This window comes from Girardinichthys multiradiatus, chromosome 18, assembly GCF_021462225.1.
Source record: "Girardinichthys multiradiatus isolate DD_20200921_A chromosome 18, DD_fGirMul_XY1, whole genome shotgun sequence".
NCBI lineage: Eukaryota > Metazoa > Chordata > Actinopteri > Cyprinodontiformes > Goodeidae > Girardinichthys > Girardinichthys multiradiatus.
Genome location: NC_061810.1, coordinates 48,600,445 through 48,620,714, shown reverse-complemented (window position 1 = coordinate 48,620,714; position 20,270 = coordinate 48,600,445). Strand labels below are relative to the sequence as shown.

General features: G+C 41.3%; 1 protein-coding gene across 8 annotated transcripts in view; it reads right to left on the bottom strand.

Annotated features, from left to right (window-relative positions):
- si:cabz01090165.1 (uncharacterized protein LOC100333421 homolog) overlaps positions 1 to 20,270 on the bottom strand; it is a 387,003-nt gene that overhangs the window by 130,896 nt on the left and 235,837 nt on the right. For all 8 annotated transcript variants that reach the window (XM_047391962.1, XM_047391960.1, XM_047391963.1 and 5 more), the window contains one exon: positions 9,471 to 9,546. The gene's annotated coding sequence lies outside the window, so the exon portion shown is untranslated. The remainder of the gene's footprint in view (positions 1 to 9,470; positions 9,547 to 20,270) is intronic.

Here is a 20,270-nt window from a genome sequence, read left to right as displayed (position 1 = left end):
GTGCCAGGACCAAAGTAACATTTTGGCACCATGGCTTAATGTTTTTTAATCGTTTCTGCTGTTACACTAGATTTATATTGTTTAAATATGAATAAATATGTAAACTGTGACTGCCACTGAGTCTTCATTTCATTTTGATTAATGTAATTCTTCTGTTTCTCCAAGGTAGAAAATGCCCCAGATTTCATTTCAGAAATCTGGTCCCTTAAGTTACACATGTGCTTGAAATACAATTAATACAAATATTAAGGTGCATATAGGCACCAGCAGCGCATCTTCTGTGTTTAAACCACTCATTAAAATCAAGTTTGTCATATCTTTAAAATACAACACAGAAAAAAAGGTAAGACTCAAGGCTTAGGGGCCTGTTAGCATTAGCTTCACCAGGTGGCTGTTTTACCACCACAAAAAAAGCAAAATATGAAATGAACAACATCAAGATTGTTTCATCCTAAACTAATTTTCTGTGCCCAAACATCACCTCATACATGAACCATTCTGAAGATCAGGAGGCCCAAAGGGTGCTGAGTTGAGCATATAGGTGATTAGAGAACTGTTGCTGCTGCTCTCAGCAACTGCTGGGAGGTTGCTCCTGCTACCTGGACAAGAAGGTGTGGGTTTCTATGTTGTTCTCAGGCAGGGAGAGGAAATCGCTTCACTCGACGTGTTTAGGGACGACGTCTCATCTGGGATGATCTCTGGCTCAGATTCCTTTTCTGCAGAAGCTCAGAAAGAAAGATTTAAGACAGATTGTCTTAATGACCTTTTTTGCATGAGCGCTGTATTCAAGAACAGCAGGTCATTACTGAATTTTGTTGTCCTCCATTGGGGGGTACTCAATCGTAGTAAGCTTTGGATTCGAGTGTTCTTCAAAGTAGCTGAGTCAGATACCCGTCTGCGAATTTTAAAGACCTAGAACCCCCCAATGTGACAGTTGAAAATGAGGACGAGGCGTGGGTGGAGAGCTGTTTAGTTCTCCACCCACCAGGAGTCATTACTGGGAGTCCAGCTGTGACTCCTCTTTCCTGGGCTGGACTAAAAGCAGGTTAATGGGTTGAATTTAGAATTTCAGAGTTTTTAGCAGTCTCATTGTGTTCAGTTTACATCTCATCCCATGGCTGGAGCACAACACAAATAAAGAACCAATATAGGACCTGATATAGAAATAAATAAAGAACCAAAATATGAAACCAAATAAAGAACCACGTTAAGAACCTGATAAAGAACCAAGAAACGATATGTTCAAGTCAAAGTGCATAAGAAATATTCCACCCCCGCCAGTGAGAAAAGTAAAATAATAAATCTGTCCCCTTGCAATGAAGGAGCTGGATCATCTAGAAGCAGAACATCTGTACGTTACAGGCAGCCGCTGCAGCATCCAGCAGTGAGACTGAAGGTTAAACCCAGGAGATGGCAGTATATGACTTTTGTCAGAGTTTGATGATGCAGTGGTTCTGACCCAGAACATAATGGTGAAACTGGTGGTTGGGTTTTCAAGCATCACAACATCAGTGAAAGCAGGCAACATGGAGAGCATCACCATCCAGCAGGTTGTTTTCAGCTCTCCATAAGCACCGTCTAACATTTAGCATCAACATAATATCTCTGTCATTTCTGGGGCGGACCCCATGTGTGCTAATCGGTGACCCCTAGTGGAACCCCAACCCCAGCTTTGGTAACATCAGTGACTGAGGGTCTAACATTCAGTGTGAGAGATGTTCTTTAAATTCATGCTAAAGCTTTGACCAACCGAAACAGAGATGTTCTGATTCCACTGCATCTTATTTGGATTTTAAGGGTCAGAACATCACTGTGAAGAGGAAGGAAAATAAAACTTGGTTCTCAACAGCAAAGAGGAACAATAAAACAACAACCTCAGATGTTCTGCATGTTTTCTTTGAGCTGGAAACTTTAAAATCTGACTGCATCCTGTAAACAGCTTAAGTCATTCTTAGGCACATTTAAAGCCATCCAGAACTGAACTGAGCCCAGAAAGGGTGTTCTGTTGTGTAAAACAGAAACAGGAAAACAGACAGCAGCAATGAAAGAACAGAGCTGCTGTTACTGTGCTGCTTTGGACAACTTCAATCAACCTGAAGAAGAGAAGGAGATGCTGTGCTGAAGAGTCTGCCGGCTGGATGCAGTGTTTAACTGAGTGGTACTGAAGGTTTGGTCTGGTTTCAGAGCAGAAATATGAGAAACAGGTCCAGAAGAAGTCTTTGGGTTTCAATCTGACTTTTACCACTGATAAAAATCAGGACTGACTTCAGGCCTTCGCCTGTATCCATATGTTCACATGAAGGAGTGGAAATATCTCAGGGGTCTTAGAGAAATCTGGGCTGGGTCGGGCTGGGCCGGGAATGGGTCAAACTTCAAACAAAACGATATGAAAAAAATTAAGTATTTTCTCTTATAACTTTTGACATGAAATCTTAGTGTGGTTTATTGCATTCTTTTCAAGCATAAAACACATCTTCATGAAATTATAAAGTCTGCTGCAGGCGAGGTGACAACAGATACTTTAAATACATCCATCAATCAGGTAGATTTTATTATGCTGCAGCAGAATGTAAGCACCACTTCAGCTCTGGGGAGAATGACGATCAGGGTGTCTTTTTCCAACTAGCTCCACTAAACCACTCCTGCTCTAGATGAGCAGCACCAGAACGTGACAAGTTGCTGCTGAAAATCAAGCGCAACTTTAAGGGACTGCAGACCAGCTTAAAGCTAAACTGCACAGAGTGATGTTCCATCACAAACACACAGCATGAACTGAAAGCTTCACAGCTCCAGCTCGGTTCTGAAACTCTTGATGAATAAACTTTGTTCTGTGAAGACAGAGAAGCTCCTGGAAAAGCCGAGGTGTTGGTTCATGACTGTCCAGTGTCTGAATCTGATCAAGCTGAAGCTACCGAGCAACTTCCTCCACCTCCTGTGGTCCAGCTGAAGCTAACCTGACCCAGAAACAGTCACACAATCAGCAGAAAAGCTTTGTGTGACTCATTGGTTTCAGTTTTCATTGCTTTTAGCTGCTAACATCTGCTAGCATCTAACACTGCTACTTTATGAACACAGATTTAAACACATAGATGTTGCCTTCATTGCTCAGGTTATTGAAACAATGCATTAATGTAGCTGCCATCTTGGTAGGGGTGACCCCACACCCAAAGCATGGCAGTCTGTTTGTAGCTGAGGACTAGATAAATTCACATACAACCGTTCCACTGGACTTTCTGTCAGGCCGGAGAGTTCTGCTGCTGATTCCTCCAACCACTGACACCCAGGAGCTTCTATCTGAGCCATCAGTGATTCTTAAGGGGTTCAGGTGCACAGTTTAACCACAACAAAGCTGTTCTAAGCCTCCTGTCAGCTGTTTATCTCCTAGATATCACTTTGGTAAAGACAGAAACAGAAAAGCAACAAATTCTTTCTGTAAAAAAACGTTCTCAAATCTTAAATTCTGTTTGCTTTTTTCCCTTTTTTGCTCTAAAAGTGCAGCAGTGTTTCCTGATCAGAATGATGAACTGAAACTCTCCTTATGTTGAAGTTTGAATCTTTAATTTCACTGAAATATACTCTCCTGTATGAATATCAATGGCATATCATTACCATGGATACCACATATGCAGAGAAAAGGTTCTGATGCGATGCGAAGTTTCTGCACTTGGATCAGATCTGCTGAGGAACTTTGCCTCAGAGCCTGCAGGTATTTCAAAGTGCATCTTTATGAGTGATTCACTTTGAAGACACAGTGCTGAAGACCTTGATTTAGTTCAGAGCCAAGCCCAGCATACTGCAGGTCTGCTGTGAGCAGGGTCAGAACAAAGATAATTGAATTACTCGACTGGGCGGAACAATGGATCAATGAATAAATAGATAGATTTCAATGTTTTACGACAAAAAAATATGTCATGACTTCACCCCAACACAAACACGTAAAACGTTTGATGACAACAAACTAAATGTTTGCATCTTAATGTGACAAAAATCATAAATCACTGAGAACCACACAGAATTAGCACATGGATGTATTCATACATGTTCACATAACATACATGTAGAGAGCTTCGCAAAAGAATTCACACCCCTTTACCTGTAACACATTTTGTCCCATTCAACCACAAACAGAAGCGAGGCTATGTTGATTCTGGAGGAGCTGCCAAGACCCGCAGCTCAGGTGAAAGGATCTGTTCAAAAGTCAACTCTTAGTTGTGCACTCCACAAAACTGGTCTTTATGGAACAGTGGCGAAAAGAAAGAAGTCTACAACTGAACTTGCTCTAGATGCAAAACCTCATAAGTGGAGGAAAATTACCACCACACAGCATCCCTATGATGAAACACAGTGTGCTTTCTTCAGCAGGGACAGGGACGTCGGTCAGAGTTGATGGGAAGATGAAAGGAGCTAAATCCAGAACAATCCTGGAAGAAAACCTGTTCGACGCTAAGGAAGCCCTGAGACTGGGGTAGGGGTTCACCTTCCAGCAGGACAACCACCTTGAACATCCAGCCAGAGATACATTGGATGTTTTACATCAAAGCATTTTCATGGGTAGGAATGGCCTACTCAAAGTCCAGACTTAAATTCATCTGAGAATCTGTGGCAAGACTTGAAAACTGATGTTCTTCAACCAGTCTGACTGAACTTGAGATTTTCTTACAAAGAATAGCAGACAGAACCTTCGGTCAGTAGATATTCTAAGCTGGTCAAGACAAATCCCAAAAGACCTGCAGCCAAAGGTGGTTCTGCAGAAATGGGGGGCTTAATAGAGATGCACACCACACTGATCAGATTTTTAATTGTAAAACATTTTGAAAAACATGGATTATTTTCCACTTCACAGTGATGCATCACTTTGTGTTGGTCTGTCACATAAAATCCCCCCACAATACATTCAAGTATAAAAATTATTGCAAAGCTCTGCGGCCATTGTGACAATGAGAGGAAACCCCTCTCTAGCCAGCGCTGCACAGAATGAAACTGATTTTTAAATAGTATTTCTGCTTGACTTTCCCATCTATTTTCAGGTATTTTTCACTTCCTTCAAACTTTATTCCAGTCAGATTCTAGGTTTCCTCCTAACCAGCAAACATGCAGCACAGACATCCATACAAGCAACCCTCATCCATAATAAGGAAACATCATCTCCTGCAAACCAAAGATTCAGACTCAGCCTAGACCCAACTACAGAATATTTCCACAGCTCCTGAAACATAACCAGTTTCCACCTCATATAACAGGAAGTAGATGAATGGCAATGAACATAAAATAATCTTTTTCTCCTATCTTTTAAACTCCACATTTAATGATTACTCTGCATTTTTACAATCATGTTTGATTGCTGGTATAAAGTCAGTCTATAATGTCAGCGTTGAAGCAGTGAGACGATGTTGACTGATGTGCAAATAACCAGTGTTCCCTCATATCTTTATGTAGACAGAGGAGTCTTTGAGCAAACCTATCTCTATAATAGTCTCAGTGTTTTATTGTTCATCTAAGAGCACTGAAATCAGAATAAAGAATACGAGCTCTAAGAGTTTACACAAATTTATTGTCTCTACTGCATTTATTAAAACCTCCTTCATTCTCCTCCCACTCCTCTCTGTCTCTTTCATTTGTCCGTCCCCTGTGGTTTCTCCTCTGAGCTTCGGATCTTTGAGCGCCGGTTCCTGTTAGCAGCAAGCTAAAATCTGTCACCGACTGAGACGCTTTTGTTCAGCAACTCCTGCTCATCACTATTGTTCCTTATCTGCAACCAAAACCATGAAAAGCCCCAAAGCACAGAGGCCTCTTTAATGGGCTATGTGAAGTTGAGAATGGATTCAAAGTGATGAGGAGCTAATGACCAAATATGTGTCCCAGACAGAAAACTGAGACAAAAGGATTTATTCCTGGAGGGAACCTGTTTCTGTTCTCAGTCTGAGAGGCTAAAATGACAGAATGAAAAAAAAAAAACTGAATATAGGAGAATAAAATGTTTTTTCTCCAAAGTTAAATGCTGAAACTTTTCCAAACACATGAGCTCAGCGAATAAAATCACAAGAAAAAACTTTTTTCTGGCCTGTTAGCAGCTTTTAAACTAACCCAGGATTTTACGTTGTCTGATTAATCTGTAAACTGGCTTCCATTTTATGGCACATAATGCAGATATTATGATTAAAATTTCTTTAGTAGATTTAAATTGTGCCATCATTGTTTGCTTATGAACATGCACAGCAGACACTGCACATCTTATCCCTGAAGTTTGAACGGACGGATCACATCTTTGCATTATTCGTGTCTGGAAAGTTTTTTGTATAAATGGTATTTTTCTTCCACAAATGTCTTCATCCACACAAAACAAAGAAAATGACCCAAAACCCTGGGCAGTGCGGTGGCGCTGCAGAGCTGCGACAGGGGTGCAGCAGTGGTAGAACATGAGACCCATGTACGGAGGCTGCAGTCCTCAAAGCAGCTGTCACAGGTTCCAGTTCTGGCCCGTTGACCTTTGCTGCATGTCTTCCCCTCTCTCTCCATCCCATTTCTTGTTGGGCAACTAACACAAAGACGTGAAACCCTGCAGTAGCTATGTCAGGCCAGTGTGTGGCGCTGTAACACTGCATAAACACACCAAATTGAGAGAAGGACAGGAAGCTGTACTCATGTTGCTCCATCTCATGTAGCTAAGGTGAAGGGTTGGGTTTGCGACGGGTTTATTGCTGTTTATCCACATGCAAACTCAAGATTTTTCCCTCTGGAACCATTCTTCTAAAAATATCCCAACGAAACCTTTTTCAGACGGCTTCAGAAACCACATTTTCCTTGTAACTGATCCTTCCTTTGGTCAAATGTGTCAAAAGGAAATCAAATTGAACATGAAGTGTGAGATTACGCTGCTGCAATATAAGAAACATTTACTTGTTTTTACCGGGTGTGAAAATAAAAATGTCTACATACACACCTCAGCTTCTTACATGACCAACCAGATGCATCAAGATGAAGAAATGCGACCGCTTGATGTGGATCTGTTACACTTATTGCCAACTGGCCAACATTAACATTGGCCAGTGCTGCTTCAGGCCCAGACTTCAAGAAACCACGCTGGTGCTGTTTGTCAAGAACATCTCACACAGGGAGGCTACTCCAGGAACTTTCTTTAACTCTGCTGAAAGCCATTCAGTCAGCATTGAGGAAATTCAGATGTGCAGCTGACTGCACATTTGGAAACACTGACTAAATGTACTGCTTCCTCCTGAGGAGCAAAATCAGAACTTCTGCTGAAAGAAACACAAAATTGTTCACTAAGGCCCTGATCTTCAATAGGTGTGCAAAAAAATACGTGCAAACTGGTGCAAACTTTTTAGCATCTTTGCCTTCATTAATATGCAAAACATATGATAATGACCCAGATGTGCAATACATGGGAGGAGTATATGTAATGCAATTGATCAAACCTGAAACGGTTTGCGGGTTCAGTTTCTCCATCTATATTTAGCACGCTTGAAAGGCAGGTGCTAACTGGCTCCCAGAATCTTGTTCCATGTTATTTAACCAACAACACTGAACATGAACAGCCAACAGAGACCAAAAAACCATCATGGAGCCAAAAGGACAAATAATAAAAAATATCCTGTCCTCCCTGAGGAAGACTGATTATTTAATTATTTTTCTCCCTCTGTTTCTTTACGGGTCTGTACGAAGCACATTCCTGTTGTGTTGAATTATTAGTCATATCTCTTAATTCAAATCACTTCACAGAGAGAAGCTCTTCCACACCCTCTGTCTTTACAGAGGCGGGGATAAATACAGATGTTGTTTAGAGCTGTATTTAGATGTAAGTCTGCCAGTGTCTGTCAGCTTTTCTAGGTTTAATAACTGATGTTTCATGGTTTAAATGGAGCTTTTAGTAATTTAATGTTTGAAAATGTTTTGGCTGTTGTTTTGAAGCATTATGAGATATATTATTATTACTTATATTATTATAATTGTATTATTAAATTTTTTTGTATTATAATTATTACCTCCAACTCCAACTTCTGCTTCGATCTTCATCTTTCTTTTACAGCTGCTCTGCTCTCAAACACTCTACAGTGACGTTCATCTCCAAAGCAGCTGCTGAAATCAACTGCCCTCATGACTAGGAGGAAGCACCAGTTTTCTTGGTCTGCTTATATTGAGCTGGCAGACAGCTGGTCCTTGATTTACAGGAGTGGACCATCACACATCAGGTCCATAGAAGACACAAAGCCTCCAACAGGCAGGTAGGAGGACATCCACAGATCAGCGTTCATCAAGAACCTTGAATGTGTCCAGAGCCAAACAAATAGCTCCAGCGAAGCTTCATCCTTCAGATCCTGCAGGTTAAGTCCCACTTTAAGCCCATCCTGCATCAGTTCACCGCAGCTGGAGTTAAAAGGAACAACATGCCATTTATCCTTAACATCTGCTCCAACATCTTCCAGCTGTTTGAACATCCTGACACTGCATGTCTCTGATATACAGGGTTAATCTGCACATAATGCTGCACATGAAGGAAGAGCCAATATTTGTCTGGACAACAGGTCCATAGGCTCATATCAGCTCATTTGTTCATCTTGTCCCCAACAACAGGAAGCCACTGGAGCATCACCTGACCCAACATGCTCTGAACAACCTTCACCAAATATTAGTAGCATATTTCAGCACATAGACATCTTTCTAATGTGCTGACTGGTAGTAATAAACAGTTGGACTGTTTGCCAACAGGGCAACATATCCTGTTTATCCAGAAATTTTGCATTTATTTTTATTCCTCAGGGAAGTCAGCAAAGAGCAACAAATATTTAGGAGCCAAACAGATATGTTTATTGGTGCAGAAATCTAGAAATTAGCAGAGGTCTGTAAATAATATGGTCAACAACAGCATTAAAAGGCTCACTGAAACCCTACATATGATTAATATCCCTCTCTATTATTCTATATAGTTCTGTGTGACCTGCAATGTATGGGAGAACCGTTCATTTGATGCATATATAGAACAGACTGGATGCTCACACTGAAGCACCCATCAACTGCAGATCAGCATCTCCAATAAACATCTGCTCGACTGCAGAGATGCCAATACTCACGTTTAGGGATGCCACACTCGACCTGGTTTTTGTCTGTGAGCAGAAGCAACACAAAGTTCATCTCTGCTGGGTTTGATTTAGACAGACAACAGGTGGATGTCAGTGTAAGAACGTGTGGGTGTGTTAGACCTGTTAAAGATCCAGTTCAGTTCTGGAAGACTCCGTATTGCTCTCATGGAGCAAAAGCTGTTTGACTGCTGCTCATGAAATGAATGCTGAGGAGAAAACCTGAGCAGATCTGTGCAGCCCACGGCCAGCGTGGGCTGATTAATCCCACACCTTGGAAAGTTTCCTCAAGAGCAGCGTTTAAACAGCGCTGCAGCAAATATGCACAGAATACAAGGTCGTCAGTGGGAGACAAGAGCTGCGAAGAAGTCATCTTACCTGAAGGAAGTGTTCAGTATTTCTGCTTTAAGAAGAGCCAATCAGGAACGGCTGTGAAGTGGTGAATGGATGCAACCTGCAGACAGAGAGATGTTCTGGTCAGTGATCCTCTTACAAAAGAATCAGAAGAACTTGCAGTGATGACAAACACAAACTGCAGATGATTAAAAGCTCAAGGGGGTTCAGTCCAACATCTACATCCTCCAGACACCCGAACAGCACCAGAGTTCATTTTGTAACATCCAGCCATCAATTAGGTCCATTAACTCACAGCTGATATGATTCAGTCACACATTTAACACCTGGAGTCAGTGGACAGAATAAAGCTTAGAATCAAACATCTCTGAAAACCTTTCTCACAGTTTTTCAGAGGTTTTTCAGCAACACATCATATAAATGTATTTATGATGCAAGATGCCTAAATAATGTACCCTCAAACAAAACATGGTGTCATAAACTCAGTTTTAACCACGTTCCTCCACGTGCAAAGGTCCTGGGTTTGAATCCCAGCTGGGGGTCTCTCTGCATTGTGTTTACTGGTTCTAGCCATGCATGGGAGAGTTACTGCAGTCCAAACCATGAAGATGTCAATGAATTACTAGAACATATCAACAGGAGGCAGTAGAGGCTGTTAAACACAACAATTAAAAACTTTTAGGAAGAGACCAAACAAATAAAAATCACACAGGAAATGATGTCAACAGGAAGTCCTGGTGGAAGTATTGACAGTGAGGCCAGATGGGAGTAGCCATCCTCAACCCACCCCAGGATGACTGAAGCTGCAGCAGGAAGTTTATTTTGCTCTGTTGTTTCCATCAATCTTTTCTACTCCACAACTCAGGCTGCAACGACTAGCAGGTGTTACTGGTGACGCTGTTGATCTCATCAGTGTTGTTTTATACCGGCAGTACACTACAGGAAGCTGTGGGGGCAGTAATCATCTCTACTGTCTGCTCTGCTGCAGTATAAACATTAAATGTCTCATTGAGGTAAACATAATGGGAGCATCTCTGCATGGTCCATAGCCGTACACATCCTAACTCATCTCTAATGATAACAGAGCAGATATAGAAGGTCCAGCTGTGAGTGGGCTGGTTTTATCTTCAGAATCAGTGATGCTGGTGAAAGAAGGTTGAGCTCAGGGTCTTGGAGGGGTGGAGGACAGTTACACACCTCCAGTATGACTTATTATAATATAAATGAGACATGTCATACATTAACACTGTCTCCTCTAAAACCGCTCTAAGGTTAAACTTATAAACTCACAAGCTTCACAAAGAGTCTGTAAACAAACTCAAAGGCAGTTTGATTTGATTTAGTATTAAATACTAATTTCATCCATTTTTCTGCTGTAATCAGCAGCGTGCAGGAAATACGATGAAACATTTCACAATTGAGACTGCACTGATTTTAATCTAAAGTGATGTAAACATGGAGCAGTTCAGGTTGTGCTGCGACAGCAAGGCGCCTCCTGGATATCATCAGAGACCAGGTTCAGTCCTGACCAGAACGGTACGCACAGAACCACAGTGAGAAGGGCACACAGATGGTCTCTGATGGGCAACAGTTTCATTTCTATTTACAAAATTTACAAAATTAATGTTTCTACAACAATAATAAAACCCTGAACTATCACATATCCATGATTTTTTTTAGATAATTATACTAAAATAATGAACTAATCTGAAGTCTTTGTCCTTAGAAACAGATCAGAGAGCAGAGAGGTGGAGAGTTCAATCCTGCCTGCTCTAATTCAGGTCTACGTTTCCATTCCTGATAAACATTTGAAACAAATTCTAGATCTCAAAGATCTACCAAATCTAGGCCAAATGTCTATGAACCATTTTGATGTTTATTTGGGTGTATTATAGAAATGTTCTGGAAAGAATCTTTAATCACAGGAACCAGCGATAGATTTAAAGAGGCCATATGATGTTTTTAAATCCTGCCTTTTCACCCTTTAATCATCTAGTTGTGGTCTATATAAAGTGGAACCGCAATGTTTTGCTCTGAACTCCTTGTTCTGTGGCTCCACAGGCTCCTCTTTTACCTGCTCTGAGGTGCGTCTGAGAGCAACATGAATAATGCCATCTCTTTAAATGCTGCTGAGGAACTTCACACCCCGCCCCCCTCCAGGTCCAAGAGCGTTCCATGTCGACCTGTTCGGCCATTTTTGGAATTTGATAATTATCAAGTAGTGCAGAAACAAGACAAGCAAAAACAATGTTTATGTCATAATAATATTAAATCATGCAGTACGGTTCTGTCTTCCAGGAGCTAAAATCAGCACACAGCACTAACATCAGCAGAAGACCCGGTGCTACTGCTATCAGAACAAAAGACGTCATTTCAACACAGTAAATTCATGTCTAACATAAAGTTTGTTGTCATTTTAGCGTTATTTGCCGCTTACTTTGCTGCGTCTGTTGTTTCCATAGACAGAATGAACTGATCCCTAATCAGATGAAGTCCTTGTGGGAGAAACAGGAATTTCTCCACTGATGTGGGAACATTTCCATGAAAAATAGCATGTAACCAGACACTTTGAAGAGGTGCTGATGCTGGGGGACGGTGTCATGAATTGCGTGGGTTAATATACCCAACAACCGAACCAAACTTATCCTCTTTCAGCGTAGGCATACTGGAGCTGGACTACAAAACTGCAGCGAGAAATAACAGGGGCGGACGCGTGAAATTGATCAGTCGGAAGTCCATGACCACATTTAGCTGTTCTGCAGCAAATACTATGACTAACAGTTGGAAAAACGTAACAGATGATAGAAAAAACTGAACGGACTGAAAAATATACAAACCAAACAGAATATAAAGATTTCTACGCAGCACCTGGAGAGACTAAATTCAACTGTTCTGCATTCCAGACTCCAAGTACACAACAACATGTATTTAAGGGCTAAAAAATGGATGTAGCATATGTCCCTTTTAAATAATTATTAACTAATAAGAAAAATTATATTTATAATCACTCATTCATACACCTAAGTGAATGAGTGTGTGCATGGTTGTTTGTGTGTTGCCCTGTGATGGACTGGCGACCTGTCCAGGGTGTACCCCGCCTCTCGCCCATAGACTGCTGGAGATAGACACCAGCTCCCCCGTGACCCACTATGGAATAAGTGGTAGAAAATGACTGACTGATATTTATAATCAATTGGAAGATATCGGAAGCTCAAATATAACTTGATAATTAAAACGTTCACATTAGATCAGAAATAATAAAACTAAGATAAAAACATATTTACCCTGATCTGATTTCAGATGATAAAATAAAAAACATTCCAGTTTCATTATTGATGAATTTCTCATTAGTAAAACAAAAATGTCAGAGATGAAAATAGATATGAATACACCTTAAATATAAATAATACACAAGGCAGTTTATATAGAAATCATAAGTCAGATGCAGACTCATCATGAAGGGGGTTTAATGTATTGACTGCGTGTTATAGCACTTTAATAAAGGAAATATGTTGCATATTGAAGATTTAAGAAACTGTGTCAGTGTTCTGAACTCTGACATTTAGTTGAAACTGGGTTCTGCAGTGACACAAACTGAGATGGCAGTTCAATTCCCTTCAGGGCTGTCCATGACTCAAACGTAGGTCAGAGTTTAACAGAGGCAAGCTGACGTTGTGTGAATTCAACATGCACAAGGCTTGGTGCTGTCATTCAGACCGGTTCTAGAAAACAACCTGATATTACTGATGTCGCGAGACACGCTGAACAGGAACACACCAGAGAGGAGAACCTGACTGGTTTACAGCATCGACCCAACACCCCACTGCTGCCAGTCTGAATCAGAGCCAGTATGCACTGGTACATCAAAGCTTATGATCTAGTAAGATATGCCTGTTCAGGTTCTTTCCTAGTTACTGGGATCGAGTTAAAAAGGTTATGAAGCCACACACACCGGGTTTTGGGATGGTTCTGAGCTCTGCTCCAGTTTCTGCTACTGAGGTTATGTTAGAACATCTTCTGCATGGACTGGCTCATTTCCCTCCAAGCGGTTCTGTCGTCTCGGTCCCTGTTTGCACTGAAGTGGAAATATCTTCTGCATGATAAGGAATCAGGAGAGCTCCTCCTCCCACAGTGCTGCTTATTCACCTCCACGGCTGTACACAGAAACCAAATCAGCAACGTGAGCAGTCCAGCCTGGTGAGGACCTTTGGACCACAGAGGCCCATACGTCTGGGTAATGAGGCAGAGGTTCTGAGGCAGGCAGTGCGGCTCAGTGGGAAGGATGCTGCACCAGTCCTAACAAGATGAGAGATAAATGGAGGAGAAGGATGATCCGGGTCTCCTCTGTCACTTCATCTGAACATCTGAGGAGGAGCAAAGCTTTACTCCTTCATCCTGCTGCTGCTAACTGATGTTCAGAAGTTCTGGGTTTCAGTCTGTATGAAGATAGATCTCAGTTCCAGCGCAGGTGAACTTTAGCATATTTTAAAGAACTGAACACAGCAGATCCACCGATCCATTTATTATTCTGTTGAAACATGGAATTACTAAAGGAAATATTGATAAAATCCTATAAAGCAGTTTCTTTGAAGCTTTTATGACCTTTTATGACCTTCTCAGGTTGTCCATCCTTTTAATGATACCTTGACCAACAAAGGTCAGAACAAGGCGATCCACAAACCCTGATTGGGTTTTCTTACAGCAGCATCGTCTCACAATGAATCCTTCAGAAAACTAGAACTTCAGTTAACATCATTCTAGGAGATGATGTGTTCTGAGAGAAGGTTATAATCCAGGTCAGAGGTCTGCTTTTTCCTATCTTTCCAGCAGTCAGGATCAGTGGAAATCAATTTAAATCCATTCCAGCTACACATCTTCCCACAGCATAAAGCACCAGTACTCCCAGTCTGAGATTATTGCTGTATTGCTCTGATCTAACTGTTGTCAATCACATTCTGGACTCCGCTGTTGAGATCTCTGTTACCAGATTGCAGCTTCAGTCACCAGGAGTGGTGAAGTTCTGGTGAAACAAATGTTCAGGAACCTATACTGGGAATGGACCTTTACTGGCACTCCTCACATTTCCAAAAAAATGAATCTAACAAGAGTGTAACGGGTACTTTTAATTAGTAACCAATGATTTCCTACCTACATCTTTACCTTTTCTTTCACGTAGAAAGTACTCCTGGATCAGTGCTTCTTTGTTCTCTTTGTGTCTCTGCTCTGTTCTCTCAAACCCCCAGTCGGTCGTGGCAGATGGCCGCTCACACTGAGCCTGGTTCTGGTTCTGCTGGAGGTTTCTTCCTGTTAAAAGGGAGTTTTTCCTCTCCACTGTCGCTACATGCATGCTCAGTATGAGGGATTGCTGCAAAGTCAACGCCAGTGACTGTCCACTGTCTCTACATGCTCATCCAGGAGGAGTGAATGCTGCAAGTCACTGACTGGATGCAATCTGCTGGGTTTCCTTAGATAGAAAAACTTTTTATACAATTTGAATAAATAACTGAAACTGACAGCATTATTAGATGATTTGGATGTTCTCCCTGTGGTAAAAACTCAATGTGCTGTACTGAACTAAAACAGGTTAAATAATTATACTAATGAAATATAACAAAACCCAATAAAAGCAGAAAGAACCGGACCGTTTGTTTTCATGTTTATTTAGGGTCTATTTATGTTGCTTTCACATGATTTTTGTTGGGAATTGGTGGTAAATAATGCAGTGAAATGAACCAAGGTGTTTGTTTGACATTAATAAGCAACAACACAACCATTATGTGGAAGCCAGAAATAAACCAAGAGGCTAAAACACTGATCAGTTATCAGAGGAGGGATCATTGGAGCTGATGGTCTGTAGATCCAAGCGTGGAATGAAGGTTGATGCTTCCTTGAGGGGTTTGGCAGATTGGATAAATGGATGGTGAGACTGACAGATGAACACATAAAGCATGAATATAGTGACTGAATATTGGCAGATGATGGATAGACTGAAATAAAGAAAAAAGATATGCAGTCAATGTGATGAACGGATGAATAAATAATGGATGGATGAGAAATGCAGCTGATGATGTAAGACAGAAAAACAGGATCAAGAGATGGATGGAAATATACATTAAAATGATGGATATAAACTGAAAAAAGTAAACAGTGATGAGTGGATGAAGATGGATGATGGACCATCAGATGGAGAGATGGTGCAATAAAATTAATAAATAAAAAAATGGATGGGTAGAATCTGAAAGGGGAATGATGGATTAATGGATTATTGCATCCATTGGCAGAAACACTGATAGACAGACTGATAAATGAACGGATGGAGGAGGGATTAGATGGCTGGAGTAACACGGATGATAAATGACTGGAGAAACCTGTCTGATGCATTGAAGAGCTTCAGGGATTAATTAATGGGTGGAAATGATTGATGAGTAAACAGATCTAGTCAGTCTTTGGTTTAATTCTCCATGTTTAAAAAAATATCTCCTCCTGATGGTGGATTCAACTGCGTCTAATTAATAACCACCATCTATCAGCTTGATTAGGTCAGTAATCCTCCATGTTGTCAGCTGCACTGATTAACGCAGGACCACCCAACACAGCAGCAGCTGCAGCAGCTTCAACAGATTCACATGTGCTCTTCGCTGGAAGATGAAACCCAACACTTGATCTGCAGTTCTGAGGTGTACTAGGCAGACAGTGAGCACATGCCCCAGAATCAATGCAAGCTTTATTTGTTTCACAGAGTTAACCCCGTAGCCTCTAACATGACACCGAGTTGAAATAATCCAAGCTGGACTCCTTGATGCTATGATGCTGTGGGCTTTGGACCACATCCTGATGAATGAAGAAGGACTCTGTTTGTGTGGACGAGAAGAAGTTCTTTCAGACCTCAGCTGTTCAGCAGGAATCTAAACCAGAGTTTAAGACAGGTTTGGGTACCGGTTATCATGTGATTGTGACAGGTGACCCCAGTCTAACCCAAGTCCAAACAGTTCTGGCACTAAGATGTGCCCGTTTCTGAGCTGCCTCTGGCTGATCATAAACCACAAATGAAGCATTACAGGACTAATAAGCAGGTGTGACGTGAGGCTCCGTACCTGATCAGTACGGAGCAGCAAACCTATGATGAGTGTCGTGGACCTCCCACTCCAAGGAATGAAAAACATCTGCAGCATGTGACGCCTTACCAGGTTTACTTTCTACCAAAACCACTACGCAAGAAACTACCCTAGGCTGAAATGTGCTGGTCTGCTCCATCTCATACCTCAGCGCAACTAGTACACGTGTGTCAATGGCAAGCAATGGCTAGCAATGACATCATGACATATGATGAACAATTGTTATTGACTTCAAAGGCATTCTATAATGTTGACCATAATATTTTAATTATGTCTTTCAGATATTGGGTTTTCTCAGCAAGCAGTTAGTTGGTTTGCAAATTATCTTACCAACAGAACCCATTCTGTCCAGATAGAATGTTCTTTCTCTGATTTTTTACAGGTTTTAAAGGGTATCCCTCAAGGTTCGGTATTGGGTCCTTTGTTATTCACTGTTACATTCTCAGACAGGATTTTCCAAATTCAGTTTTTCATTTCTGTGCAGATGACGGCGTCGTATGCTGCACAGCACCCACTCCTACTAAAGCCTTCCAGTATCTGCAATCTGCCTTTGATTAAATACAGGAACAACTTTGTATTTGCAGCTTGTCATACATGCTCATACACTAAACGTATGATATGCTACTTAATAATTAATGGTTTTCACCACTTCAAGATCTGCTACATCAACACTTTCTGAAAAAGTTTTAACAAGAAATGGTGAAAAAATTTAGTTTATTTCTAGTTTTAAATAAGTAGGATTTTTAATCCTACTTGACTTTTCAGTATATTTGAACAAAACTGAAAGTTTTATTGGGATTTTAATACATTAACAAGTCTTGCTGTTCTTTTATTGTAAAACGGAAATCGGTGAAAATTACTTAGTGACTATGGCGATGTGCACTATATAAATGCGTCCGTTCACTGTCTGTAAATGCTCTATGGTGTGTATTAGAGATACATTACTAACTCCGCCCCCTCTATGATAAGTTAACTGGATGTCGCTGTGAGCCCGTTGTCTCAGTCATTTGAATTTATTTGTTTAGAAAACCATTTTAGGCATCACCCCATCATAGCGGTCTTGTCGTTTAACACTGAAAATTGTTGTTCTACATTTTGTTGTTCCAAAGGTTTGAACTAAAGTGAGAAAGAAATCATTGCGGTTTTCAGATCCCAATACCCGGAACCAACTACAAACTGATCCTTAACACAAAGCTCTAGTGACACTGAATGAGTTTAAAGCTCTCGTGGATGGATGGATGGATGGATGGATGGATGGATGTTGTATATTTATCATATCTTGCACTCTTTGGTCAAAATGGATGAGAAGGAGACTCTAAAAACATTATTTCCAGATCTTGCCTTTTTCTCCCAACTCTGTGCTTCCCCTCAGGCCCAGAGTCTGATCGTCATCCTCAACATCACACGTTCCTTCACGCCCCACATCAATGATGTCACTTGATCTGACTGTTTTCACCTTCATCTCCCCCTATTCCACTACCATCCTTGCTTACAGTCTGGTCACATCATGGATTGACTGTCATTCTCTTCTCCTTGGTTTCCCCAATAAGTTCCTTCACAGGCTACAGATTCAGACCTTGGCCGCTTGTCTCATCACCCAAACCCCTTCTTACAACCACATCACTCCTGTTCTGCTGCAGCTTCACTTGCTCCCAGTTAAATCTAACATCATCTTTAAAATGCGTCTACTCACTTTTAAAGACAATTATGATCTCACCCCTTCATATTTATCTGACCATCTACATGTCTACTTCCCCACCCGCTCCCTCGGATCAGCCTCCTCTTTTCTCCTCTCTGTCCCATTAGCCCGCCTCAACACCATGGGCTGCAGGGCCTTCAGTCGCTCTGCTCCTCAACTCTGGGACTCTCGGAAACATCACCTCTCTCTGTTCAAAACTGGTCTGAAATCTCTTTAGATTAGTCCATCGTTTCTAACTGATCCTGGTTTCTCTCTATCTCTAACGTATTGTTCTTCTATCTGAATGTTTCACTTTATTGCTTCTAAATAAAGTGCATTATTATTATTTAAAACATGAAATTTCAGTCTTAAATCTACGCAGCATGTCATCAGTTACCAAATTTACTTCCTAAAACTAAAATGTCGTATATAGTAATATATAGGGAAAAAAACAATAAATATCTGATACTCGACGACCCACCATCCTTCAGTTCATCATCTGCTCAAAGAGCTTTCACAGTCTTGGAGGACCAATGTCCTACCTACTTTAGATGTTTCCTGCTTTATCGCACCTGATTTAATTGAATGGTTCAGGCCTCTGCGGATCTTGATGACACACTGAGGAGGTACCTGACCCATTGCAGACAGGTGGAGGAAACTTTTAAAACTGGACTGGAACTGGACAGAATGTCTTTTACCATGTTGGTGCTAAAATCCCATTTTTTTCTGTCAACAACTAGTCTGTCGAGTGGTCTACCCTCATAGATGCAGGAAGCTAAAGAAGAGAGAACTTTGAAACACCTACCAGCATCCATATGAGTTCCTGAATAAAGAGCAAGGAAACTCAGGGAAATGGGAACGCTGAGAGGAGTGTTTACTTTTACAGAGGGTCAAAGTTCAGCAGTAAAATAATGAAGCTGAGATCTGAACTGATCTTCATGTTTTGATGAAAAGGGTGTTTCATGCAAATTTGTGTAAATTTCACTGAGTGTTTGTGTTGGCAGAGTCTGGAGGCTGGCAGATGGTCGGAGCTGCATTTCTCTCCCCTGTTGCTCCTTTATCTCCTCCTCCATCCTTCTCTTCCCCCACCCTCCTGCTCCACCTCTCAGGGCTCTCTGTCAGCATTAAGCCTGAGCAGAACATCTCCAGGCTGGGCACAGACCTTCACAACCTCTTCTCTGCCTGCAGCTGAACTCTCAGTGTGTTTTTGGATAAAAATCTGACACTTTGCTGGTATTTTCCCCTTCACTGGCTTTGTACATGGGTTGGAGGCTAATGGTGTCTTTTAAATAGTGAATATGCTTCAGAGCTCCGGCAGACGGCAACGTTTTCTAATATGCATGAGCTTCAGTTTCAAAAGGAATGATTTCTCACAGATTCCTGGTAGATTTGGGAGCAGGGCTATATCTACATGTTAGCTGAGGGGAGCTCAAGTGTTCCATTCAGTGGCATTCAGCTGTCTATAATAATGCTTTACTGATTAATGTTTATATCTCACCATCCAATTATTAAAAATAATTATAGATTTTACAGTTTCCAGCTGTTTTATTGTATGCAGACATTCAGCCATTTAGCTTTACGTGCACTAGAATGAGGTACATTGATTCTGACATGGGGACTGTGGGCATGGGATGAGGTTGCTCCTTCTGTAGGGAGTTATGGCCCGGGTGCAGAAACCAGGTGTGTCTCCTGAGAAGGAACCCTTTCATGTTGCACACTCGTCAGCAACCAGTTGGAACCTGGGGGTGAAACTGGTCCTACTGTGGCTCTGCAGCAGGATGGGGGTGAACGTGTGGTTTTGATGGTAATTTACTGGCTGAATGACTGATGATTCGCTCTGGGCCCTGAGGTGATAGACAGAACCATCTCCAGTTTGCAGGCTGCATGTCAAAGAGGCTTTTCTCATTAATATCAGGTTTCTGCTGTTCCTAGGTTTCAGATGGCTTCAGCCACTCTGTCTGTCTCTGTCCTTCATGTTTGTCTGTTTATTGGCTCCATTTCTTCAGCTGAACTTGGCATAAACGTTTAAAG